This window comes from Panthera tigris, chromosome A2, assembly GCF_018350195.1.
Source record: "Panthera tigris isolate Pti1 chromosome A2, P.tigris_Pti1_mat1.1, whole genome shotgun sequence".
In the NCBI taxonomy this organism is placed as follows: Eukaryota; Metazoa; Chordata; class Mammalia; order Carnivora; family Felidae; genus Panthera; species Panthera tigris.
The window spans coordinates 148,972,173-148,999,998 of record NC_056661.1 but is presented as its reverse complement, the minus strand read 5'-3'; the positions used below and the strand labels follow the sequence as shown (position 1 = coordinate 148,999,998).

The 27,826-nt window shown below is 39.9% G+C and overlaps 1 protein-coding gene across 6 annotated transcripts in view; it reads right to left on the bottom strand.

Annotated features, from left to right (window-relative positions):
• The window catches only part of CALD1 (caldesmon 1), a 187,964-nt gene extending 160,875 nt beyond the window's left edge, over positions 1-27,089 (bottom strand). For 2 of the 6 annotated variants that reach the window (XM_015534906.2, XM_015534908.2), the window contains exon 1: positions 26,765-27,088. The gene's annotated coding sequence lies outside the window, so the exon portion shown is untranslated. Of the gene's footprint in view, positions 1-25,415; positions 25,511-26,764 lie in introns of all 6 variants that reach the window. The other 4 variants (XM_015534912.2, XM_015534913.2, XM_015534907.2 and 1 more) reach the window with 3 other exon arrangements.
• Between the last annotated feature and the right edge of the window lie 737 nt (positions 27,090-27,826).

Below are 27,826 nucleotides of genomic sequence, written 5' to 3'. Positions count from 1 at the left end.
TAAAAAGCAGGAGAGTCATGGTGGTATGTTCCATACCAGAAACACTGTCCTATGACATTCCCAGTAACAATCTGGCTTCAGAAAAATGGCTAATTGCAAATATTTGATAAATGCTTAAAAGTTTTCCCCAAAGCTCCAAACCCTAGGGGAAGATAGAGCGTTCCCAGGCCAGACTAAAACCTTTTAACCTTAAGTCCCTTAAACATAAATATGTTGCCAAGATGCCGAGTGGATATTTAAATCATCCACTTCCTGTTCCAGTGCTATCTCTCTGTTTTGGAGAGGGACCAAAAATGTTTCATTCCTTTTGGCACTGCTTTCTTCATTTAAAAAGGATTTATACTTCAGGGGTTTTGACTCTAGAAAAAAAACCCAAGCACATATTTTGGATGTCAGAATCTGAATGTTTTGACCCTTTCAAACAAAAATGCACTACCCTGTAGCCAGTGTGGCGAGAGAACTAGATCAGGGATAGAACATGTCCAAATGGGCTTCTAAAGTAACAAGCAAAGAGGGAAAATTGGCCCATCTACAATAACTTCTTTAGGAAATATTAAAAATAGCCCATCTAAGAAGCTGGTTTTTACTAGACCACTTGTAAATAGTTGTGTTTAAATGTAATTTAAGATAATCTAGTATTTCCATCATGCTAGAGCTATCAGTCAATTAAACTTCAAATGTAATGAAAACACATCATGGCTAGTTTTATGAGGTTTTCATTAAAGTGAATAGGAGTAAATAGAAGGTTCCAAATGATGTCTCTTCAAGGATAAGGATTGGTGAGGAGTGAGTAGAGATAATTTCAGAGTGTCCTGAGTAGCAAAACAATCCATTCTATCAGCCTATGTAGTTTGAAAAAACTCTCCAGGTGATTCTGATTATACTTGGCAATCCCTCTCCCCAGTTAAGATTCCCCAGGGAGGCAGGATAATATTAGACGTATTAATACAGTGTTAGTGAACATTCCTGTCTTCAATTAATTGAATTTAATTCAAAATCTGTTAACCTTCTACTCTGTGCTTGAAACTGTGCTTGGCAGTAGAACTGAGGGCAGGATATACAAAGATCAATGAAAATTATTCCTTCCTGATGGTGAGGTAGAGAAAAGAGAGTAGTAAACCATACTGGTCAGTTACAATACACAGAGGTTTAAGCTATTGAAACCCAGAAGGAGAACTATTAATTCTGACTGGGGCAATAAGGAGGTAGTATGACTTGAACCTTGAATTATGGACTGACTTTCAATCAGTAGGGAGTGAATTAAAAAAACCACTCAAGACCAAGGAAGGAAACCATCTTCTTAGCTGACAGCTCATGTTGATAGATATGTTCTTGGGCAAATCTGTATGCAACCTGGGTGGTTAGTCATTCCTGCTAGGCCCAGAAGCTACGAGGAGGCTTGCCCACACACACCTAGCCACACTGCTATCACCTAAAAATGGATGGGGAAGCATTCTCAGACTAAGAATACAAAGGCAGAGAAGAAGAGAATGAAGGCCTGAACGGATCTCAAAGGTAAAACCTGGTGCTTTGTTTGCTAACCATTTCAAAAACTGGGTGCAGGAAAGGAGAAGGCCTCCTGCCATCACAAGGGGGAGCATTAATGAAGAAGTCAATGGTTTGAGTCTCTTAATGGCCAGTTCAATGGCCGCAGATTAGCTCTCTCCTCATGGAGCCATCTCAGAGGGTGCCATTTTGTCCTAGGGCACTGGGCAAGAGTATATTGACTACTGGAAAAACAACATGCATATATCTTACTGATAGTGAATCCATAGTATATATTCTTGTAAATAAATCATGGTATAATTATAACCAACTGGAGAAAGGGAGAATAGATCCCTCAACAGGCATAATCTGGCAGTTCAAAGGTGAGGCAGAAACTGAGAGAATTTAGAAAACACTGATTAAGACAGCTGAGAGTAACCCATAAGAAGATTTGTCATCTCCAACCATTTGATTTATCGCATATGGGTATGATTTAAGTCTGCTTATTGACAATGCAGGATTAGGCCAATTCAGTTGATTAGACAGCAATTGGCAACTAGTCATAATATGTTCACTTTTAGTTAGCATTTATGATCCTTAAGCTTATGCTACTTCTGAGGGTAATATTCATCAATTTAAATACTTTTATAAAAATTCAGTATCTACTAAGTGTTTTTGTGACCTTACTATATCTGTAAGCCATCCAAGATTCCTTCTCAAAGTTTATAGTCTTTGGTTTTCTAAATATTGTCAAAAGATGGGGGGGGGGGAAACCCTTAAACTCAAGGGTGTTCTTGTGGAATTTGGCTCCTACATCCCATTTCTGTCTGTATAGCTTAATTTTTTTCTAGCAATGAAAATATGTTCTCATCACCTCTACAATACAAAGCAAAATTTTGGCTCACAGCCTTTTGCAATTGTGAATAAGCTGTCAAGGCATTAATATTTTAGTTGCTGCAAAGTTGATTTGAGGGAATTTTAATCTTATTTTATTTGTTTTCCAAAGTGACTACTCTAAACCTCTCTTTTCATGTTGGAAAATAAAAAATGACAGACATGGCTAAAACTGACAGTCAAAATATAGACAACTGTGCCCTGTTGAATGCACATTTTGTTCTAGATGAAATGGTGTTCTCCTGGAAAAGACAAGAGCTGAAAGTAATGTCTATCAGCTTGGTAAAAATTTTTTGGTTATAACAGGAGGGAAATGATATTTATTGAATCTCTTCAGGCCCTGTGCTAAGTTATTTATATTATTTCATTTAGTTTTTATAACCCCCAGCCATGCCATTTTACAGATGAGGAAGTAGAAGCACAAAAGGGTTCAAATTTCTACCTCTGTCTTAGAGCTAGTATAGACCTCTTGCCTTTTGTACTACACCAGGTTCTCTCTAGTCTGTCAATCTAACCTATCAGCCTCAGCTGCCTGGAATACTGTGTTGAAAAAAAATTCCGAAGCCATGAGAAAGAATCATATGTTTAATGAGCAAGCCACTCCAAGGCCAAGAGCAACATTGGCAGCAGGTATACAGTTTGCAAATATATTATTTGTCCCCTATATAACACATGAAGCTTTATTGGTAATTTTAGCTGAAAGTAGGGAGCTGGAAGGAATATAAAATCCTCATGGATTCTAGCCTTAATATTATTCTCTTAGTAAATACAGATTTTCTATGAGCTAGCCTTTCCCCTGGTTAGACTATTTTCTTACCATTATTTTATTTTCATCCTAAAATCTTTAACTACTTTTTATCCTTTGGGAATGAGTCCCTCACCACCAATATTCAAAGAGTTAGTTCAGCATTATGATCAACATTATACTGTTGGAAACTTATTTGTAAATACTCTAGTGTAGACAGTGTAATCTATACGTGTGTAAAATAATCTGTACCCTAGGAATTGTGGTCAACATGAAGGATCCCAGGTGAAGAGTATACACTCCAGAAAGCAGAAGACTAGTATTTACATACCACTATCTAAATTCATACCTGAAGTTCTATAAATTAGCATAAAAGACACAGAAATCATTTTTTAGTTGGCACATGTGCAGGTATTCAATATATGTGATTGGGTTGATTAGAAGGGTTTGCATAGGCATCTCCATCATTGTGTGTATAGGGATTAAGAATCTGGCAAGCCCTGCATTCAGAGGAGTGCCATAAATCCAGAATTCTATTCAGGCCTGTGCCTACTTAATGAAAGAGTTGAGCCTGGCTAGAAGGGAAGCTGATTCTGCAGTCAGAATACTGTTACAATTGCCACAGAGTGAACCTTTTGCATAAGGTGCTTGCCAGGGCAACCAAAAGGATAAAGAGAGCGCTTCCCCAAGTGTACAGAATGGGGTTTGTAATTGTTTTTGTGCCTACTAATAAATGTTTGCACATGTGAAGAATTTAGTCTCCGAGACTGGCTTCCATTATAACATACCACATGGTATTGAGGTTATCTGAAAGGAAGCAGTGCCTACATCTAATGACTGGAGACTACTGACATTCACCACAAAGAGCCAGACAAATCAGCTTAGGTCATTTTATAATAACCAATTACTTCAGGAAGCCCAGGAGAGACCTTTTCTTCCTCCTCTCTCCCATTCCCCAACATTCCAGAGTTATTCACTGGGAAGGAGGGGAAGTTGTTCAAAAGACACAGCCCTATAACTCTTAAGTCACTGGACTCTAGCTTGGGGTCAGTGGGGTACAGGTGGGAGCAGAGGTTTGAATCAGATATGAGATGACATTTCAACTTTAAAATAAACATTTACCTTCCTCAAATTTAGGAGCTGGGCAAAGATGTAATTAAGAAATTCCTGTTCTCAGTGATAAAAGGAAGTTTGACACAGAACAGCTAGAGGTACTGATAGATAAAAACCAAATCACTTTGTCTCTAGATCCTCAATGAATTGAGACTCCTCAATAAACCAGCCATGCTACCATGAAAAGAATTTTGTATGCTTGGGCTAATGCTGTAAGGTATATACAGTCTGAGGTCTCCAGATCTCATATTCCTCCTAACCCTCCAAGAGCAGGATGTTCATTTCTCCTAGTGTAGCAGAATGATTTCTATTTTAAGATGTTGAGCATGGAAAAACAGAAATAAGAACCAGTGGCTAGCTCTTGTGGCCATGATGAGTGTTCTCTACTTGTACATATACACAGAATATCACCTTTCTGAGTGTCTGCCTCCCACCATAGCTATTATCTCAGAGAGAGGCAACAAGTTACCTTTCAAAAATATTCAAGCCTAGGGGGTACCTGGTTGGTTCAGTCGGTTGAGCGTCCGACTTTGGCTCAGGTCATGATCTCATGCCTCGTGAGGTTGAGCCCCTCATTGGGCTTGCGCTGTCAGCACGGAGCCTGCTTTGAATCTTCTGTCCCCCAGCTCTCTGCCCCTTCCCCACTTGTGCTCTCTCTCTCAAAACTAAATAAATATTTATTTAAATATATATATATATATATTTTTTTTTTTTTTCAAGGCTAAATCTCCACTTGGCCAATTTAATTTTCCTCTAATAGTGCAGACTGAATGAAGAAATAGGTGAAAATTTGAAAGTTGAAAAAAAAAAAGATATTGAGATATTCTAAATCATTTGGTTTCATCTATCAGGTCAGAAGCCAGATTGTGGTTTAAAAATCAACAAACAATGGGGCACCTGGGTGGCGCAGTCGGTTAAGCGTCCGACTTCAGCTCAGGTCACGATCTTGCGGTCCGTGAGTTCGAGCCCCGCGTCAGGCTCTGGGTTGATGGCTCAGAGCCTGGAGCCTGCTTCCGATTCTGTGTCTCCCTCTCTCTCTGCCCCTCCCCCGTTCATGCTCTGTCTCTCTCTGTCCCAAAAATAAATAAAAAACGTTGAAAAAAAAAAATTTAAAAATCAACAAACAAGACTAAAACTACCAGAAAAAAATTTCCCCTTTGGCTAACATCCCAAAATCACCAATTTGTCTAGTGAATAAACCAAATTGACATACAGAGAAAAATAAATAATATAAAAATTCTAATGGGAATGATTTTTATGGATAAAACTGATGGCTAAGAATTGATAACAAATACACAAGCAAACAGTCATTATAATGTTACAATGTACTCTGTGCTCTAAGAGATAAGAATTTTAAGTCAATTGCTTTAGATTTTTGTTTAACATGCTAAACCAAGCAGATGCAAGAAGTGCTCTTACTTTGCTTCAAAGATATATATGTTGCAGGAAAAAATAGGAAAACCATTTAGAAATACTTAGATGAGCTTGAAAACAAGACAGAAACATCTTCAGGTTACAAAATACCAAGGAAATTCAAAGACAGAGAAGTTAGTCTGAGTTAAACACGTGGAAGCATTCATTAGTAACATCGCACAAAACTAACTGGGCTCCTGCATAAAGCCAAGAGCTAGGCAGGTGGTGTTCCATTTATAAACAGGAATAGAAATATTCTACCCATGGTAAATTACTAATGGGGAAGCAATCTATCAGCAAGGGGTAAACTCTGAGCTGAAGGGGGGATAGTCCCTTTCTGTGTGAGGGAATGGGATCCAGTCAATTTTTTTATTGCCTCTGTCCCATATACAGACAGCCAGCCAGGAATCACAGAAAAGAAGGAAAGCCAGATACGGATCTGGGACAAGAAGGAAAGACTGAACAACAGAAAATAGGAACAGAGAGGAAACAAAGTATAAGTGATGTTTGCAAGGAAATAAGAGATAAGGGAAGGAGATAAGAGAAATAAGTAGGGCAGCTGGGTTTGCTCAGTTGGTTAAGCATCTGACTCTTGATTTCAGCTCAGGTCAATGACCTCATGGGTTGTAAGTTCAAGTCCCAAGTCAAGCTCTGCACTGACAGCATGGAGCCTGCTTGGATGTGCTTTCTCTCTCTCTCTCTCTCTCTCTCTCTCTCTCTCTCTCTCTCTCTCTCTGCCCCTCCTTGGCACTCTCTCTCAAAATACATAAATAAACATTTTTAAAAAGAGAAATAAGAGAGATATTGTATTTCTTTTTTTTTTTAATTTTTTAATGTTTATTTATTTTTGAGAGAGAGCATGAGCAGGGGAAGGGCAGAGAGAGGGAGACAGAATCCGAAGCAGGCTCCAGGCTCTGAGCTGTCAGCACAGAGCCCGACACAGGGCTTAAACTCACAAACCGTGAGCCAACGTAAGCCACTCAACTGACTGAGCCACCCACGTGCCCCATAGATAGCTATGGTATTTCTTTCTTTCATTTTTATTTTTTTTAACATTTATTTATCTTTGAGAGAGAGACAGACAGACAGAGTATGAACTAGGGAAGAGGTAGAGAGAGGGAGACACAGAATCCGAAGCAGGCTCCAGGCTCTGAGCTGTCAGCACAGAGCCCCACACAGGGCTCAAACTCATGGGCTGTGAGATCATGACCTGAGCCAAAGTCGGATGCTCAACTAACTGAGCCACCCAGGCGCCCCAAGAGCTACTGTATTTCTAAAAAAGGATCAGAATATCATAAAAGAAACATTTAAAATGACAACAAAAGAACTCTTGGGAATTCAAATTATTGTGGCTTAATGCAGTGAATATAAAGCCAAAATTAAGGAAATTTCCCAGTTATTAAATGAAGATATAGAAAAGTAGAAAATATTTGAGAAAATATGAAACCAGAGGATCAATTTAGGAGACCCAGAAGAGAAAGAGAAACATGGAAAATGGTGAGACGGAATTATCACCAAAATGACATAAGAAAACTTCCCATAATTAAAAGATGTATTTTTCTAGATTGAATGGGCCCACTAAGTGTTCATGAGAATGAATACAAATCTGAATGACACTAGGGCCCATGTCATGAAAATTCAGAATACTGAAAATAAAAAGAAGATCCTAAATACTTCCACAGAGAAAAAAAAATCTGCCAGCATATAAATATTTGGGAATCAAAATGGCATCAGACTTGCTAAGATGAACACTGACGATTCAGAAGACAATCCAGGCATACTTTCAGAAGTTTTAGGGAAAATGATTTCCAGCCTAGAATTCTATGCTCAACCTAAAAGTCAGTCAAGTATAAGATAAACTGAAGATGCTTACAAAACTGTGTCTCCTCTGCACCCACGTGCAGGAAGCTCCCAGATGCTTTTCTTCATCAAAACAAGGAAATAAAGAAAGAGGAAGAATGGGATCTAGGAAGCAGAGGATTCAAATTTCAGCCCACATGCAAAGGAAATTCCTTTCAATCCTAGGAAGGAAATTCTTAAGATGACTGTGAAATAAAGATTGAGAACAATTAGCTGTGCAACAAATCTAGAAAATTCCAAGATGTTTTCAGGAAGGGTATCTTTCTTTTTTTTTTTTTTTTTAACGTTTATTTATTTTTGAGACAGAGAGAGACACAGCATGAACGGGGGAGGGGCAGAGAGAGAGGGAGACACAGAATCGGAAGCAAGCTCCAGGCTCTGAGCCATCAGCCCAGAGCCCGACGCGGGGCTCGAACTCGCGGACCGCAAGATCGTGACCTGAGCCGAAGTCGGACGCTTAACCGACTGAGCCACCCAGGCGCCCCAGGAAGGGTATCTTTCAATAAAAAAAAAAAAAAAAAAAAAAAAAAAAAAAAAAAAAAAAATGACAAACATCTGATGTATCTGATTGTATAGAAAAGGCCTTGACATTCACATTAGTGATAGAAACCTAAGCAGGTAAAAGAAATAGAGTAATTATTATATCACGATAGGAGGAGGGGAAAGAGAGTAGTCTGAGAAATTAAATGTAATTATAGTATACTACTTGGTCAGGTAGAAGCAATATTTACACAGCCATAACAATGTTGGAAGGGTGAGGAATATGGTGTCTATTTCTGTAGTTTCCCTTCTGTCTCACAGATCTATTTGTCTATTCTTATACCAATGTCAAACTGTCTTGATTACAGTGGCTTTATTAATGGTAGACATTACTTGTTAACCTCCTACAACTGGAGATAAAGATTTATCACTTAAAAAAAAAAGATTTATCACTTTTATGCTGCAGGTTATTTACATTTTCAAATAATATGTTCAATATGTCTTGTATAATAAATACACTACATAGGAGCTAAAAATTCTGGAAAGCCAGGGACAATAGTATTTTCATTGTGTTTTTAAAAATTAATAATTGGAACAACTGCTTGAAACTTGCTGTCTGAAGCTTGAATAAAAATATACTGAGCAAATTATTTGAAAATGTAACTAACATTGTTTAAAGTTAGGTTTATGCTATGTTTTCAGACTTTTTGGACAGCCTATATATCATTAATCATAATAAATATAATGGATTTATCTCATATAGCAAATGATAAAAATCTCTGAGAATTATATTTATAATTGTATATATGCTATTTATGAAATATATCCTTTATAATAATTACACAGAAACATTGAAAATGAAAGTTTTAAAATTTATAAAGTTTAATAAGTAACATAGAAAGATGTAGTAGCAAGCAATGTATATTAATAGAAGACAAAATAGAATTTAAGGTGAATTGATGAAAAGAATACTTCACCAGGAAGATTAAAAAAATCATGAACTTATATGTATCAAACAACATAGCCTTGAAACATATGACTAATTTTAACAGCGATAATGACAAATTTTCTAAGGAGAAATGTTTACATTTCACAATGTTTACAGGAGATACTGACATAACGTCCTTGGAAATTAATAGATTCAGAAACTTTTAAAAATTATCAACATTTTACCAAATTAATCTTTTTATGGCCCTGACTTTCTGTACCATTTAAACAGGATATTCACCTCTTTAGTTTAACTAATTCCACTTTTTTTCATCTTTTCTCTTGCATTCTGTTTTTTCCCCAGTCTTCTATTCATTTTCATCTTTTGGCCCTTTCCTATCAGATGCTGAGAGCTTTTATAAATATTTATGAACTGTTCCTTGTCTTTCTTGATGAGGAAAAACATAAACACCATTTTCATTATTCACCAGCTATTTCCTCTGTGTGCAAACTGGAATGACTTTGTCTGATCACTGTGATGGTATTTGCTACCAAGTCCTTTATAAATACTAAATGGTGCATTTTTTCACGTTGTGTACCAAGTGAAGCAGGTTCTCTTTATATACCAGAAGGCCTATCCAAATGACACATATTTGCTTTATCAACCTCTATAAAAGTCTAGCGGTAATTTATATTGATTACATAGTAAGAAACTCCATCCCTGGTACAACATGTTCTTTCAGCTGCCAAGCCACACCTGTAGAAATGCTAACTCACATCTGGTTCCATAAATCTGTTCTTTCTGATCCTCTGGAGAGATATTTTTATGTAAACTATATAGCTACATGTGGAACAGGAAAGACCAAAGCAGATGGCTAAATCTAGTAACCATTTCCACCCCAAGTCTTGAGCTCTTACTCTCTTTCTTGACTTTGATGTCTTCCTATTTGAGAGTTAATCCAATCACTCATTTTATTAAAGTGTGTCTTAGAAGTTTTATTTATTCTTAGGTAATCAACTCAAAGTGCTGATATTGTTGTGCTTTTAGAAGCTGTTAAGAACTACCTTTGAGTCAACAATATTAGTTTCATTCATTGATAAATAAATTCCTCCAATTATTTTTATATGAAGATACCAAGAAAGGTACCAACATTTCCTCATCATTATATATTTTCATTTTTATTTATTTCATTGTATGTGTTATATCTCTACACAAAGGAACTTTAAAAACAAAATAACTATAATGAATCAAAAAACTGGTTTCTTTGAAGGCAACTCATTTGTAATTACTATTTGAACTAAATTTAGCTCCCCACTCCAACAAGTGGTTTGCTAGTAAAGGACGACATTAAGGAAGTAACCGTGATAGAAAAGACAATAATGACCCTAATAAGAGAAAGTTATAAAGCCACAAATCCAAACAACAATAGAGCTAGGAGAAACCATATTTAGTTCAACCGCTTTATTATAAGAACTGATGTCTCAGAAGGCTGAGTCACCTGCCTGACGTCATCAAGTTGCTCAAAGGCATAAACTGAATTTAACGGATTCTTTCTGCTATTATCTGCTGCTAACTCATATTTCAAAGAAAGTTTGGAAGCTTAGAATACGGGAGGCTGTTTATTATTGAGATGATTTCTATAAAGCAAGCCCCTCCATAATTTATATTTTAGTAATAGATATTTTTCATAAACTGTGTGATATTTTTAAATTGCCAAAATGTATAGACTTCAAGATTTGGGGGAACATGGATAAGGTCTCTTTTTTTCCTTCGTTAGTGTCTAAGCTCTTACAAGTAACTGTGGTATGGTGCAACTTAAGAGCAGAGTTTCAGCAATTCAACAGCCAGGCAAACCCTTTCACGTTAATGCTTCTAAAACAGAAGCATGGAGTGGCAGTTGTAGGTGCTGCTAGATATTACCATCTGTTTGGGATGGCCAGCTTCAGTGACAGAAGCAACAGGGTTCCAACATCTGGCATCAGTGTGGAGCAGGCTGAGGAATCTGCTAATGGTCTCAAGGGAAACAAACCAGAGACCAGAAGAGGCCCAGGGTATTTCAGGTGGAAAGTCCTCAGGAGATTGCTGGTCCGGATGGCATATGTTCAAGAAAAGAGCTTGTTTATGCAATTTCCACTGAAGTATTAGGAGTTCCACCAAGATCTTCATAAAGTACGTATTACATTTTTACCTATTAAACATTATTCTGCTTTAAGGGACTTAAAAAAGTAAAGCACATCAGGGAAAGCTTAAGGCAATCCAAATAAAGTATGGAGTTGTGTTAATAATGCCATCGATATTGTTTCATTAGTTGTGACAAATGTGCATAGTAACATTAACAATTTAGGAAACTGGGTGTGGGCATACCAGAACTCTAATATTCTTGCAACTCTTCCGTAAATCCAAAATCTATTCTAAAATAAAATTTTATTGTAAAAATAATAAAAATATACAATTTGACCCACCCGTATGATTGCTTGTGCAAGCTTGGTCCCAAGCACACTTGCTAGGATCAAATACGCTTTTCTTCTACTCTTCCTTTTAGTTTCCTAGAGCATTTTTAAACTTTAATGTATATGGCTATAGATATTATAATCATAGACGTTACAAAGCACAGCACTTTCATATAAGTGATCTCGTGTTAGAAATATAAATGCTGATGAAAGACAATTTTAATAAATCTGAGAGTGACAAGATCCTTAGGTTTTAGATAAAGCTTGTAAAAAAACTTTTCTGACTATACTGGAGAAAAAGCTCAAATTGAATGGTAACCTGTCTTAAAGATCTTTTTTACCACCTTGGGGTTTCAGACTGTCTCAAACAAGGTAATTGTCAATACAGCTTGTAAAGGTGAGGATGGGAAGGAATATGCTTGCCCCCAGAGCTAAAAACAAGGAAAGAAGGAAAGGCTGAAATTAGGGACGGGGCAGCCCCAGAAAGAGTAATTTTTGGAAATCTCAAATTCTAAACTTTGAATCTAGAGAGTTTCCTGTATGAATAGATGACTTACATCTTCCAAAAAATCCCAACTAGCAAAAGCCTTCATATTTCAAAGGAAAAATAAAAGAAAACCATGCATTAAAGATCTCTGGCTACCTAAAATGCCTTTACATTAAAGGTCTCATTGCTCCCTAGCTGGGTGTTAGAGAGAAGGGAAAAGGCCATTGTCGGTTTATAATTGGGAAGCTGGAGGCACAAGGAGTCTGTTCAAAGTCATGCAGGCTATCAGCTGTGGACATGAGCCAGAAACTGGGGCCACTTTTCTATCAGACCACCACCTGGAATCTGAGGCCCCACAAAATATAAGAGCCAAGATTCAAAAACTTAAACCTTATTGTGAATACTCTCAGGAAAAAGAACCAGCGAGCTAAAAACTACTCCCAGTAGAAAGAGTGATTGTTTTATTTTAACAGCATATCTAAGAACAGAAATATGGAAAAGCATGAAAGTTAAAACAAAGTCTTAACCTCCCACACTTCTCATTTCCTCAAACACAGGTGGGTCCGCAGTTCCAGGCTGGCTGATATAATCACTCTGTCCAGTTTTAGGGCGATAGGGAGCTCCTTGGGTATATATTTCCATTCCACCGCTGCTGTAACTATATACCTACCCTGCAGAATGTGGCTGAAGCATTCTGATTTTTCCTTGTCTTATCTTTTCAAGCCTTCTTAAAAGGATCTATCTAAGCAACAGAGGCATGAGGCCATCATGGCTAAAGCATATGGCTGCCAACAGCAGAACATTTCCAAATGTATAAATCCCAACAGGAGAAGAAACAAAAAATAGAAGAAGAAGGAGAAGGAGGAAGAGGGGAAGGAGAAGAAGAAAAGAGAAGGATGACAAAGGAGGGGAGGGACAGGGGAGGAGGGTCAGAAGGAAGGAAGGAGAAAGCTTTAATAAAACCCTCACTTCCTTCCATAAAGTATCTTCTTTCATTGTTTTTTCCCCTCATTCATTAATTTTTAAGAGAGAAAGAAAATTATGGTCAAATAGAAAGTAAGAAGAAAGAAAGTAAGAAGATTAAAAGAAAGTAAGTAGATTAAAAGGAGAATAGCTTTTTCCAGCTGACATAGTGCTACAACTGGCAAGTTTTTCAGGTTATCTATGGATTGGTTTCCAGTAATTTGCAAGAGGCGAATGTTCTGCCTTTCTCATTTTAGAATTGAGGAGGTTCGGGCCTTCCTCGCATGACCTAAATTGATAATTGAAGTGATCTTTCAGAATGAACCATAAGCTGCACGTGATTGAAACATAAAAAGAACTACACTTGAAAGGGACTTAAGTCAATGTTTATTCTATCTTTTTGCCTTGAAGTTTATTTCTACAGATGTTAAACCTACAGCAGCATTGCTAGGGCTTTGGTACGTAATATTTTAGAAGTGAAAATACCCCAAATTACTGAAGGCATAATGGAGGAAACAAACAGCTTTGATTCTCATTTTCTCTTCATTTTTCAGGCCATAAATTTTGTAACTCTAATTGTATACATGCACACATATCAAAAACATATCCTGTAAGATTCCAGACACGTACACATAACATATCTACATAACAATTCTAGACCCAGCTGCTTACATGGTGTAGAGATTGTGCTAGTCTCTGGGCAAAGGTGCTGAAGTGGTGGACAGTCCAATAAGGGCTCATCTGAGACCCAAAGCAGATTGTAACATTTGATGGTGGTGGTGGTTGCTTGTGTACGTGTTCAGACATGCAGGAAATCTGTCCTGCATGTATAATGGCAGACAGAGTGGCCTCCCTGAGAGGCAGTCAAGATTGCACCAAAACAAAAGAGATAGAGGGAGAAGAAGAACTCTGACCCAGAGGGAAGAGAAGAGGTGATAAGGAAAAATAGAACCACACATTGAGTTTTTTTGGGTGGAAATAAAAATGAGAATCGGAACACAATTTTTTTTTTTTTTTTGGGTACAGAAACAGAAGGAGTGGTTGCTAGGTGAAATGAGGTCTGTAGAGTCAGAAAACTACACCATAGATAGGATAACTGTCCATCTGAGTTTGCCTGGGAGTCTCCACTTCAGACTGTTATTGTAAGGAAATTATTAATAGCTCCTCCTTTCCCTATAGGAAATGTCCTGGTCTGGATTGGATAATAAATGGCACCGTCACCCTCTTATCCACCACCTCTGGCCTAAGACAGGGCGTAGCCATAAGTAAGACTGAAACTAGGAAATGGAACCACGAAGAGCTTTTAAAAAGGGGTGAAGAGAAACAATGGCTAAAGAAAAAAGGCATTAGGAGACAAGGTATAATGCATTGGCAATTTGTAATCAACCATGCCAAACACAGATAAAGTTAGGGAGAATGTTGAGAGGAAAAGTATATAAAAACTTCAGGATAAATGCAGAAGAGACAAAAGAAAACAAAGACAAAAGACAAATGATTCAGAGCATAAATATGTGCAGGCTACTAATATTTTCTCTCGTATATGGAGATTCGTGGTTACGAGCAGCATGTATAAAAATGACTGAAAATGGCCATCCTTGCTTTCCACCCTGCGCAGGCACACACAAAGTCTGTCTGTTGCTGCCTCCCAGTCGGCTGCTCCAAAGCTGCTGACATCCGGCTAGGGCTCTGCCTCTCAGACTCACAGGCTGCCTCGGCCAAGCTTTCCCACCACCAAGCCCCCTCCCCGACTTCTGATGGTTGCATACCAGACTGTCTGCCACCGTGGTTTCACAGGCTTCCACAGATAGGCCACAGTATGTGAAGCAGCATTTCAGTGCGTCATTTCAGAGACCTCTTTTGACTTTTTACTGCATCAGAATTTTGTACTGCAAAAGCCAGTAAGTAAATGTCAAGAGCAAGTTCAAAAGGCCAAGTGATTTCTAGCCAAGCAACTCCTAGACCCAGAGGGAAGATGGAATACCACCAGCAATAGGGCCTTTGACATTTAGAGGTTCAGAAAATACATTGTATGGATTTCTACCACCATTTTGAACTGGAGCATATTATGGGTTAAATTGTGCCACTCTCAAAATTGTCATGTTGAAGCCCTAACCCTCAGATTGTGACCTTATGTGGAGATAGGGTCTTCACAGAGGTAATCGAGTTAAAATGAGGTCATTAGAAGAGGCCCTAATCCAACATGGCTGGTGTCTTTTGAGAAGAGGAAATTTTGGCACAGATACATGTGCAGCAAGAATGCTGTATGAACGTGAAGATGGCAATCTATAAGCCAAGGAGAGAAGCCTGGAACAGATCCTCCCCTCAGAGCTCTGAGAAGGACTGATGCTGCTGACACCTTGAGATTGGAATTCAGCCCTCTGCAACTGCGAGACAAGAAAGTTTTGTTGTTGAAACCATCTGGTTTGTGGTGCTTTGTTACAGCAGCCCCAGGGAACTAATGCCTCAGAGGCAGTCTGGTCAAAGGTGGGAGCGAGGAAAAATTGACCAGACTTTTTATAGGGCCTTCCTTTCCCTGAGAAGACTAAGCAGTGCTTCTCTGAGTTATCTAAAAGAAAGGGCACTCCCTGTGGCAAGACTGGACTGGTTGGTCCTTAGGAAATAATTTCAATTGCTCATGCCTCAGTTTCTCCCTCCATGAAGTTGGTTATAGAGCTTGTGTTCTGAAATCCCCATTATGACTGATTGTTAAGGCAAAGAGTGGTCACACTGATATTCTGAGTTTGAGGCAGGAAGATAAAACTTACATGTGGAGACTTATTAATAAATACTACATCTGAAACGGCTGGCCAAGTGAGTGGACTCTAACTTCCTGAGTCAACCTGTGCAGAGAGGTACAGTCCCTGACTTCCCACCTGATCCTCACAGAACCAGCTCGGTCTTGGCCTTTTGAATCTCTAACTTTGACATAATAAAAGACTAAAATGACTCATGTATTTGAATAAAGAGTTTCATCTTTCAGTACATAATTCCAGAATATTTCCCCTGAATCGGGGAAAAGGGTGTAACTGCTTGTCAAACTATCTCTGCTACCAGGAAAGAAAAATACAAAAGTATTCCTGCAGGCTTTTTTTTTTTTTTTTTAAACTGTAATAGGCCTAGATTCTCATCCTGTCTCTCACTTGAATTATCTCTTGAGTCAGTAGTGAAAGAAATGGTGTTTAGCCCTGCTTCCTTATATGGCAGGGAATGACAATGTGCTTGTCTATTTGAACAGCAGTGTGGCTCTCTGACAAATTATAATGATTGGTTATGGAAACCTCCTGCTCTGGTTTCCATCGTATTCCTGAGGAAAGACACAAAACAGACAGCTGTAAGGAAATGGAAAGGGTTGGACTCAGGGAGTGGCACTGAATCTGGCTCTGCCATTTGCCAGCTGTGTGACTTTGGGCAAGTTCTTTATTTTACTGCCCTGAGGTGGTTATTTTCAACTAGAAGTGCCTGTCACGTACTAAGTGTGCCAGCAAGATATTTGAATGAACTAGCTTATCTTCTTAACCATCTCTAACCTATAAGGGCTAGTGATAACTATCCATCATCCATTTTTATTCACTGTCCCTCCCAAATTCAGTATTTTTCTCCAGATAAGTCTTAATTGTCTCTTCTCTCTGTCTCTCCCATTCTCTCCTCTTTCCTCCCTCTCTCATTCCAGGTCAAAAACTTAACTAGGGGCGCCTGGGTGGCTCAGTCAGTTAAGTGTCAGTCTCCGGCTTAAGTCATGATCTCATGGCTCGTGGGTTTGGGCCCTGTCTTGGGCTCTGTGCTTACAGATCAGAGCCTGGAGCCTGCTTTGGATTCTGTGTCTCCCTCTCTCTCTGCCCTCCCCCATTTGCACTCTGTCTCTCCTTCTCTGTCAAAAATAAATAAACATTAAAAAAATTAAACAAAACAAACTTAACTAGAACCCACTACCCCATCCAGCCTCGGGAATAATAAACCCCATTAGCCATACTAGATAAATATGATTTAGGATATTAAAAGCAACACACATCCAATGATAAGGGTAGGGAAGAAAACTTTGTGGCTGAAAGGAGTGGTGGACGTTGTCTGCTTCTGCAGAGTAGGGCTGTGCAAGCTCCAAAGACAGACAGAACTGGTTAGAAAGTGCTTATGCTGACCGGAAACAGGGTTTCCTACAACTGATATCTACTGGTCCTGGTCCTGGTCCTACCCAATGGAGAACCTGACATGAAAGAAGTTGGCTCCTTCTGCTCCACTGACACAATGGCCATGGAGTAGCCAACCTGGGAGTGTGTGGCTTGGGGTATGGGAACCAGTGGGAGTCCATCCCTATAGATAGACTCACAGGAAGTCAGAGCCGATAGCTGATGATTTTTAATTTAGTGCCCACATGTGCAAAGCAGTTTAGAGATATAATTTCAATCCTTATAATTGGAGGAATAATTATCCCCTTCCTATAGGTGAAGAAACAGGCTAGAAAACAGTAAATTCGAGCTATAAACTTAAGTCATCTGGATTCCAAAGTTTGTTCTCAAATAGGTCACACCTTTGGGGCCATACACAAACCAGGGGTCTCCATTGTTGGAGTAATTAGCAACAGGCAGCACAGCATTGTGGACTATGGAGCCAGATTATCCAGGTTTGAATCCTGGCTCTGTCACTTACTAGCCGTGTGCTTAGACATGTTACTTAACCTAATTGTAACTCAGGTTCCTTACCTGTAAATTTGGTTGTTGTATGGAGATTAATTGTTTGATTTTTATCTAACAAACATCTATATGCTACCTAGCATGTGCCAGGCACTGTTCTAGGCATTCAGTAATAACATAATTAGAAAGGAATCAATGAGTTCAAATGTGAATACTGGCTTCAGCTTGCTTTATCAAGAAGAAATTATAGACATTTATTCCTTTACTCATTAACTCTCTTCTGTGTGTGGAGTGAGGCACTTTTTTTAGTTTCAAGTCACAGCACTGAAAAACCCAAAGTCCTGATTCATGGTGCTTATGTTCTAGAGCATAAGAAATGATCAACAGACAAATAAATATGCAATCATAAGCATACATTATGAATCTGCATGCAACAAAGTAAAAGAGGTATTCTGACTGGCTCTCCTGTGCAGAGGCTAATTTTATCAACTTGATACCTTAGGTGAATTAGTAGTAAATGTTTCGCAACAAACTCTGGGAGGTTAAGGGAGAGCAGGGGAGTCTGATTTGTAGCATTTGCTAATTTCAGTGGTGTTTTTCCATCATACAGATACAATAAATGTAACTAACTTCCAGATCACAGATAATAATAAAACATAAGAAAATAATTAGGGAGGAATGAGTTTTGAGTATTTATTACCTTGGTTTTTAATATAATTTAATTATAAGTTTATCGAATTTAATTTTTAATAATGACTATGTTTAACAGCTGGGTCTCAAAATCTTGAAAATTTAACAATTGGCTTTTGGGAACTAGTATGAGCTGGTTTCCCATACTACTGTTTAGGGAGCATGGAGAGGGGGAACAGCGTCAGAGGGAAATGAGACTGAGTCAGTGTGGTGTCATTATGCGTGTGGATCCTAATCAAATTCCTTGCTCTTCTCCAGCAAGCCCTGCCTTCATGTACACAGTGGAAGCACTGCTCTATAAACCTAACTGCATCGGTACAAACACAGTAGCAATTCTGGCATTCTTATTGGACCAGGTTACTCACGCAGAGATACTTTTAGCTCTATAATCCTCAGTGAATATAATTTATGTCCTTGGTGCTCTGAATACGGTAGATTCTTCTGTACAAGTTACACCTTCAGGATGTAATTCCTGCCTATTGACCCTAGAGATGGATTTTCAGTTCTGCAAAAGCATTTGCCTGAGGCCTCTTGTCTCTTAGGGCTTAGATGCTTCTGAAAGGCCCATCCACAGAAGCGCCTAAACCAGAGACTATGATGGCCCTGGCCTCAGAGGAGATGCAGGGGGAGGGTGGAGGAAGCTTCTTCCCCCTTCCGCTCAGGATTTGTACATTCCTCACCACAAGGCTGAGGACAGAGAAAAACATCTTCTGTTTTTCCTGGTAAGTTAAATATCTAAAGTAATCTAAACAAACATCCTAAGGACAGAAATACGTAAAGAGAAAATTTTTTCTCAATTCACCCCTCCCCCAAATCCTAAATTTCACTTAGTAATGGTGGCTGGAACAGGAAGTGGAAATACCATGAGAAATTTTATTCTTGCCACATTTCCAATGCTTTACAAAAGCAAACACTGGAAATCTCATCAGAAAACTTGACCTTACAGGGTTGATAGCTTTGTGCCCAAACCAAGAATATGGGAAGCTGGAGGAATTTTCAGACAAATATTCTAGCTCTTCCGAAGAGACTCTTTGGGAAAACTGATTATTTGGAATATAACGCTGTAACTTTCAGAAAGAAATTACACAAAACTAAACAACTAGGCTTCTGAGGAATAAGTTACTCCATACATCTACTATAAATTATTTTAAGCATAGATGTACAGAACTGTTTCTGAACCAGGGATTTTAGCAGAATCACCAGAGAGTTTTTACAAACTACAGATGCTGGACCTTGCTCTAGACCTACTGAATCACAATCTCCAGGGGATGGTACTCAGGGATATATGTTTTCGAAAAGCCCTACAGTTGATCCTGATTAAGACACTGGTTAAGATCTACTGGACTATTGATTACAGGCAAAACGGGCTGTAATGTATAATCCAAATCCATGGACTGTTTATAACGGGACATTCTTTCTTGCTTCTTTCAGGGGAAGCAATCCATTAGACTGAAATTGATAACAGCCTGGGACTTAGAAGCTGTGTGTTTGCCACTAATTAACTGGGAGATCTTGGTCAAGTCATTTGGTTTGTTCTTTCATTCAACAGATACTGGGCCTCTGTGATGTGCCAGGAACTGGGTATATATTAATAATAATAATAATAAAAAGATGTTCCTGCCCCTATAAATCTTACTGACATTAATCAAAGAAACTTACAAATACATGTATAATTTTACTTGGTATGGTTAGGCTTTAGTTCCTCATCTGCAAAATGAAAAGTCACTGGCTCTTTTTTTTTTTCCAAGCAATTCTTCTTAAAACCATAAATTTCTTGTCCCAACTTCCACATAATGTATGTTTTAAGTTCACTAGCTGAGTGAGAAAATACAATACCTAAAGCTACTATGAATTCAGTAACTATTTTAAGTAAATTAACATTTTATCTTCATAATGCATCAATGTAATTAGAAAAATAGTAACACATACTGTGTAAGATGTATTATTTACTCAGTTTGTCAAAAACATTTGCTGCATATATGGATTTGTTAACCTCTTGCAATAATTTTGTGGCTTCCCAGGGATCTAAAGTGCAGAGGTTAGGAACCTACGGGCCACATCAACGATGTGAAATACACGGTACCTGAGTAGTAATGTCCCTTTTCTTCCACACCAGACATCACTGTCAATGACAGCATCTGTGGCCTCCAGTAAGCCTAGGACTCAGCCTCAGAACCCTTCTCAATACACTGACCCAGATGATCCCTACCAATTGCTTCGAGCTGGCAAACAGATGAAAAATTATCTGCACCCCCTGGCTAAATGCCTCCTAAGACCCTGCCCAGCTTTAAAAATACAAGGTACGTATATTCAGTTCTGCTGTCTTGATAATCACAAATGCCTTCTCCCCTCTCCATATGAAAGTACTCCAAATATTTGAAGACATCCATGTGGCCCCTAATTTTCCTTCCTTTGGGATTAACAGTTCCAGATCCCTTATCTGTTCCTCATATTCTGTTCTCCTGACCCTCCTGGACCGCCTCTGACACTCATTCCAGGATACATATTTGGGAATGCTTCTCTGAGGAACAAGCCAAGAGTAGAGCACATTGTTTTGTTTTGTTTTGTTTTGTTTTGTTTTGTTTTACTTCCTGTGACAGCCATCAAGACAGGTGTTCGGTGAATGAAAGATTACACTATAAACACTGCTTAGAACTGAAACTTCCACTGATTGAGTACGCTTTTATGCATTAAGCTTATGAAATACTGTCATTTACATTGAGAGGTAGTTTTTTATTTATGACAATTATTAAGTCATTATTTATTGAATTTTAAAGATTGCCTTAGTTGGGGGGGGAGCCATAGCACACCTATGACTCATACGAAGTTTCATGCCAACAAAAACACTCAAGTGTTTTTCTTTAGAATCTTTCTCAAATGGGTAATTCTTATTTTTTCAATTATTAGCGGTGCAAGCTTCCAAGCTAACCTCCCTTAAGATTGGTTCATTGGACAATGCCAAAGTGGTCATCAAATACTGCATGACGCTGACACTGAGTTTTGCCTCTCCAGGAATTCAGTCACATAAAAATTAGAATGACCTTCACTGGTAGCTGTTGGACATTCAAGCTAATTTGCCTTCCATGCCTAACTTTCTCTTCTAAGTAAAACTGCCCACTGATCTTTTTATTTTCCCCAGGGGTGGCAGTGACTACTGCTCCAGACCCACTGGGAATTCATCCATAAGCATGCCAGGAACCTCTGATACCTCCTCCTGCTAAGGGATTTGCCAAAGACAATAGTTATCAGCTGAACCACTCAGGACTCCTCTCTCAGAATCTGATCAGGAAGCACAGAAGGAATTTTCTAGTCTGTAGAACAACAGGAAGAAGCAGCCACGTGTGCTGCAGCTGAGTGACATTAATAGAAGCACAGAGACCTCTGCTGAGATACTTTGACCCACCTTGATTTAAACCCCATCTTTGAACCCCAGTCCTACGGTGGCTTCTGTTCTTGGATTTCCTTGCGATCCCATCCCTGTCTTGTCCCTTCCCTTGAGCTACCGAAGCCTATTAACATAGATTCTGTTTGTTCTGAGCACAGTGCCAGGTGTTCTCGCCCATGTTACTGTACTGGTCTGCACACTGCCTTGCTAATAAGCTGGCTCTTTGTTTCTAAGCCTCTGCCTGCCTTCTGATTTTTGCTGTTTTTCTTTTACTTAGTGGGCTGTGATTCACACGTTAGTCCCTTGTTATACGTTATTTCCATTCTGGCTTAGACCCTCCTCACCCCCATGGAACTAATGTCCTTGATGCTTCTGGTCCCTGGACCTCTTGGGCTTTGCCCTGGTCCTGCCCATCTTTAGCACACAGGTGATGTCTGCCTAGTTCCCCAGGTTGAGACAAGAGAGAGGGAATGTTACAGGTGGGTGTGAAAGGAACTAATTATATATTCGTACTTAATATGCCCCTCTCCAAATAAGAGGAGTCCCTTACAGCCAATGTTTTCATCCGTATATTCACAAAACAATGCCAGAAACTTCAATAAATGATTAAAAAGCAATTTATCTTCAAGTTATCCATCACTGATATATATATAAAGAAAAGCCATGTACTAAAATGAATGCTAAGAACACTCAATTCATTTAAAATACCTCCCCCTCCCAAATATTTATTTTCCTTCAACTACTCCTTGACCGCTGCTTAGCACTCCTTTTATTAAGTTCTTGGTGCTCTCTCAGCACCCACTTCACTGGAGGTACTCCCAGCCTCTCCAGCCCCTACAAGCTCCCCACGTAAAACTGCTTCTCTAGACATGATCTCCTTTCTTTGAAATGGAGGCCATATGAAGTCACCTACTTCTACGTATCTGTGTATTTACACCATCCTTTCTTCCTTGAAAAAAATCTCGGAAACAGGAAGGGACACCTCCACTCATGCTCCGTTCCCATCTACCCTTGTCTCCAATGGAAATCAAGACCTTACCTCACTCCCCAGCCCAACCACCCCAGGCTCATGGCTTCTCACCTGCCAATCACAAAAGGTGGGTTCACAAAGGACCTGAGGGTTTAGAGTTTTTATCAAGTTTCAAAGGTATCCATGGCAACAACACGGGGAAGAACAATGATAGGCCTACCCCCTCACCTCTCTTGCGTGCCCACAGCCATCCTTTCCTTCCTGCCCACCTCCCACACTCACTCACTGCCAGCCAAAGGTGAGTCTGGGGGTGAAAAGCAGAGTGACTCTTTTCCACAGAGACTGCTCCAACATCTACTCTGTCTGCTCTAACTCTTCCCTGCTCTGCCAAAAAAAAACCTGAAGAGGTCTTCCCCTATCATGACCCTTCTGCTGTTGTCTGGGCTTCATTCTAAAGCTGGGGCATTACAAATTGTCAGTGTTGGATCAGAAAAGCACTTGTGTGAACTGGAGTGGGAGGAGTTAGGGAAGTTGGGAGAAATAGAAGACTGGGGGTAGGGAAGTTAGGGAGGCCACCAGGGGTCAGTCACCAGAGAGCCAGCTGGGGATACTAAAGACTGAGGGAAACAGAGCAGTAGAGGCTAGATCCATGGAGCAGTCTGGTCTCAATACCAACAGGAACCACAGCCAGGTGCTCCTGATTACCTCACCCTCTCTACGAGAGGCCCAGGCTTGACATGCTGGGATTAGTTCCATGCTTTTGGCTGGAGGCAGAGAAACTGCCTCATTTACTAAGGCCTTTCTGTTGTCAGCACCTTGTCACTGGTCTTCTACTCAAGTAGATCTTCAGGTTTCTCGGTTCCTGGACAGGGCCTCGCATCACTGACGACCCATCTCATTCTGCCTCCTGATACTTGTGTTCTCCTGGTCACTGATCACCAAGGCCAAAATTTAGACTACACTGGAGTGCACCAGTATTTCCTGGACTCTGGGCTCAGTGTTCTAGAAATAATTAGAATTCAGAAGGTACTAGTCAAGGTACTGAGGAAGGAACAGATAATCAGGGATACTAGGTAAGAAGTGGAGGGTACCAGTCAACATGAACATAATGTCTAGAGGCCTCAGATTGCACACAGTTTGAAGCAGATGGCCTACAGAAAAGAGGGGTAAACAGCCTCATCTCATTTGGACATCTTCACTACTATAGGAGGTAGGAGAAGCATCAGAATGCCCATCCCACACACGAGGTCAAGTGTTGATGGCTTCCTCAAAGGTCTGGGCTATCTGAGAGGGGAACTAGTGCTAGGACTGAGCTCTCAAGGTAGTGCTTCCAAGTTAAGCCTGAGTTGCAAGTATCTTCTTAAATTACCGAAGGACTCAGAACTTATGGGCATCTCTCTAAAGACAAACTTGGATTAGCTTCATAGATGAAGGCCTTTCGGTAAGTATCTAATAGTTCTATTTTTAGGCTCTGAGAAAATTTACCCATATATCTCTTTTAAAGTCAGAAAATTCTTTGGCAACATCTAACCTCCGCCTCAGGCCTACCATGCTATTTGCATACCACTTGGTCAGCATTTTCCCCTGTCCCCCGACCATGGCCTCACCCCACCACATTTCCAACGTGTGATAGACCGCAGGCAGATGGGGATTGAGCTAATTCCTTTAAATGCCTGCCTCTACGTCACTTTTCTGTCTTGCTAAAGAATCACTGAGGAGCAGCCATGCTACTTATGGTATCAGGAAGATATCATGAGGTTGTCTCCATGACAATTGTATGTGTTTTTAAGAAAAGGCCTACTGAAGGACGCCTGGGTGGCTCAGTCAGTTAAGTGTCTGCCTCTTGCTTTTGGCTCAGGTCACGATCTTATGGCTCCGGCAATCGAGGCCCATGTCAGGCCCTGTGCTGACAGCACAGAGACTGCTTGGGATTCTCTCTCTCTGCCCCTTCCCTGCTCGTGCTCTCTCTCTCTCTCTCAAATAAATAAACTTAAAAAACAAAAGAAAAGGCCGATTGAGGTGCATTTTAGGCTTATCAGACTAGAGACTACCCATGCTGGACTCAGGACCAGCCTACACTATCTACCACAGAGCAAGAAATCCTCAGGCTAGTCACAAAAGCCAATCAGAATTGTTCATAGCCTCACCATCAGGACATGCTCTAATGTATCTCATTTCAATCCTTCATGCTCAGTTTAAACCTGGTTCTTCTCTTTAATGCAAGAATTGTGTATTTATTTAAAGAAATTTTTCAATCTGAATTATTTAACTTATTCTATTTATTCCATTGGCTTTGAACAATGGAAACAACCCAGCATGTTACCTATGGATCAGTCCTTGCACATTCCTTGTACTGAGATCAATTTTTTATTCGTGACTTTTTGTTCCAGACCTCTGCCATTGTATTTCTCTTTATTAAAATGATTTTTTTTGCACTGCACTTCCATCGTGCTCTGTTGACCTCCCCATCTGGGGAGATGTATTCTAGCTAATATTCAATTGGAGGAAAGTAGCATGAAGAGCCGCCTAAAGTTCAATACAAAGTAAAATATCAAATCCCCTTGCTCCATCACATCACTATAGAAAGTAGAACACTTATTTAAAAAAAAATGCCTTCTTGTGGTTGTTGGGGGATGGGGAGCACACAAGGCAGAGAGGAGAGAGTGGTGGCAGCAAAGTTTGAACTTTCAGGGATTTGGAAATGTTGGTTTCAAAATGGAATTTATCCTCAAATCCCAAGATTATAGATTTCCTTCCAAACTGCATTCCCTACATGGTTTAGAGAACAGTTGAAAAAGAAATTGCTCTCCATATTTTGATTGACATTAAAAACGCTGTGAAAATAGTTTGGAACTTGAGCTCTTTGAGGGAAGGACAATAATCAAACTATAGCTTTCACTTGCAGCCCTTTCTCCCACACTTACTCAGAACTGTTCCAGGAAAATTCACAGGGAACTCTGTTCTCATATATCACTTCTAGGAGGAGAGAGGCATTCTCAAGAAAATTATCCCCAAACTTCTAAATACAAAGAGAAAAGATTAATGAATCTCAACACAAAGCCACCTCACTTGACAGAATAAAAGCAAACTGAGTCAGTTGTTTGGAGTTAGAAACCTTTAATATCCAGCTTTATTTAAAAATTATCAGACTTGCCCTTCTTGCCACATACTGCCTAGTCCTCCCCCAAGCTCTAGCCACACATGCCTGGTTTTGCCAAACACATGAGAAAGATTTTACTATTCCAGTTTACAAGTCCATCTGCATAGCCCTGTTAACAGAAGGGATCTATGAATACCAAGTACTTTGTTCTCATCCACTTTTTTTGACCATGTATTACCATAGCACGAAAATTCCCCCACCCTTTACAATCAGCTCTTTCTAAAAGGAATTCCAGACTACTACCAACTGGCTGCCTTGTACTACTGTTTAAGATGCCCAAATATGTCTGACTATCTTGAAATGAAAGCCTGCTTCTCCCTTTCTGGAACGCACTTGTAAACTGCATCTTTTCAAATTCTCTAGTCAGGGGCACACTTTCAAACAGAAAAATAAGATTTGTTAAGAAATGGTTTGGTAGGATGTTAAATGTGATTTCTAAAAACACACCCACCAGCACACGCATTCTCTCATTATTAGGTTTTATAGGAAACAGACCTTGGTAGGCATCTTCCTGTCTTGGCAAATATCAGATCAGTTACATTAACCCAACTGGTGCTAAATGCTCTTGCCACGAACTCTGACCTTATTTCCTTGCAGCTCGAGAAGTCCAGTCTTAATTAAATACAGGTAGCAGAATAATATGTAAATGCCTTTGGTTAAGAACCTTTACTTTTTGGCTTCTCATTAGCCGAAAAAGTTGTTGTTTCTAAAGCAAAACCTCTTTAAATCTCTGGTAATAAAAGATGCAGGCGAGACCGCCGGTGTGGGCAGACTGGCACGGCACGCCTGCTGACCCTGGCCCTGTGGCTATCAGGTAGAATCCCCACTGCACTCCTAAACAAAAGGCTTTCCTTCTCAAGGTTGCCGGTGGTCCCCGAGCATAAGTCTCCGTCCTGTCCCAACTCCAAGAACAGAACTTGAAATCTCATCCTGTTTGTCTTCCGGGAACATCTGCAGGGCGGCAAAGCCCAGTCTGGCTCTGAGAATTTGCATGGTTTATTGGCTTTCACAATCTTGCATCTCCAGCTACCTTAGGCAGGAATGTTGACTGAAACCCGGAGAAAGCCCCCAGACTCTCTGGAAGAGATTAAAAGAAAGCCCTCCGTGGCTTACCTCGCAGGCTGCAACTTCTTCCTGGGGACTAAGTCGGAAAGGAAGGACTGATTTCTCTAGCAGGAGCACAGCAAGAGGGCAGGCAGGCAGGCAGCCTAATACACACTGCTCTATTCAATAAAACTCCAGACCGCCCTTCCTTAGCCCCTCCCAGAAGTCCATGCTAAGTGAACACATATCCCCTATGTTTACAGTCGGCAGTCGGTGGTATGCATTGTCCTGTAGTTTTTCTAATAGGCAGCCAATGACGACACCCCGGCCGAGGTGGATGCAGCCTGCCTGTGGAGATGCCTGTCATTCCCTAGGCATGCTCAGGAAATCACTCATCAGAAAAACCGAGACCTAAAAAGCTCTGAAACTGCGCGCAGGCTGCCAAAACCAGCCAGCTACATGCCCTTTTTTGGTTATCCTTAGCAGGGCCTCTGGAAGTGAATCCATTGTCAGGAACAATCATAAGAAATGTTAATCTTGGAGAAAGAGGCTGTCTTGTAGAACACAAACGCAACTTTAAAAAGAAAGCAGTCTATGAAACAAGAAGTTAACAGTCCATATGTTTAGTGGGGTGGGGGTGGGGAAGGCTTTTAAATTGAGGGAGCCTTAATAGCATATTTCTCTTAAAAGTAGCCATGTATACAAAATGAAATTAAATTGTTCTACAATTTTAAAGTCTGCAATGGCCAGGACCCAGGTCTGTATGTACAGACTACATTCTAACCTGAACGAGGCACAGCCCCCTAAAAATATGTCTACATGTGTTATAAAAACAACTGACAAAAAAAAACCTTAGGTCTTTTTTAGTAGGTAATGTTTTCCAGAATAAGTGTAGTGCCAGAAACTCAGCTAGGCAGGGTCCTACAGCCTTGGCGATCCTCACTAGTTTTCCATATCACCCCCCTCTCCACCTCCCCTTTGTCTCCTCAGATTTGGCAACAGGGAGACATTGCTGGCAACTCTGCACAACAGAGAGGGCGTGAAGAGACCCAGCACTTCCTCTGCGACTGCTAGAGACAATGCGTATGCCCACTGAGATGAGACTGCTGTTTTAGGGACTTCTTGAAAGTA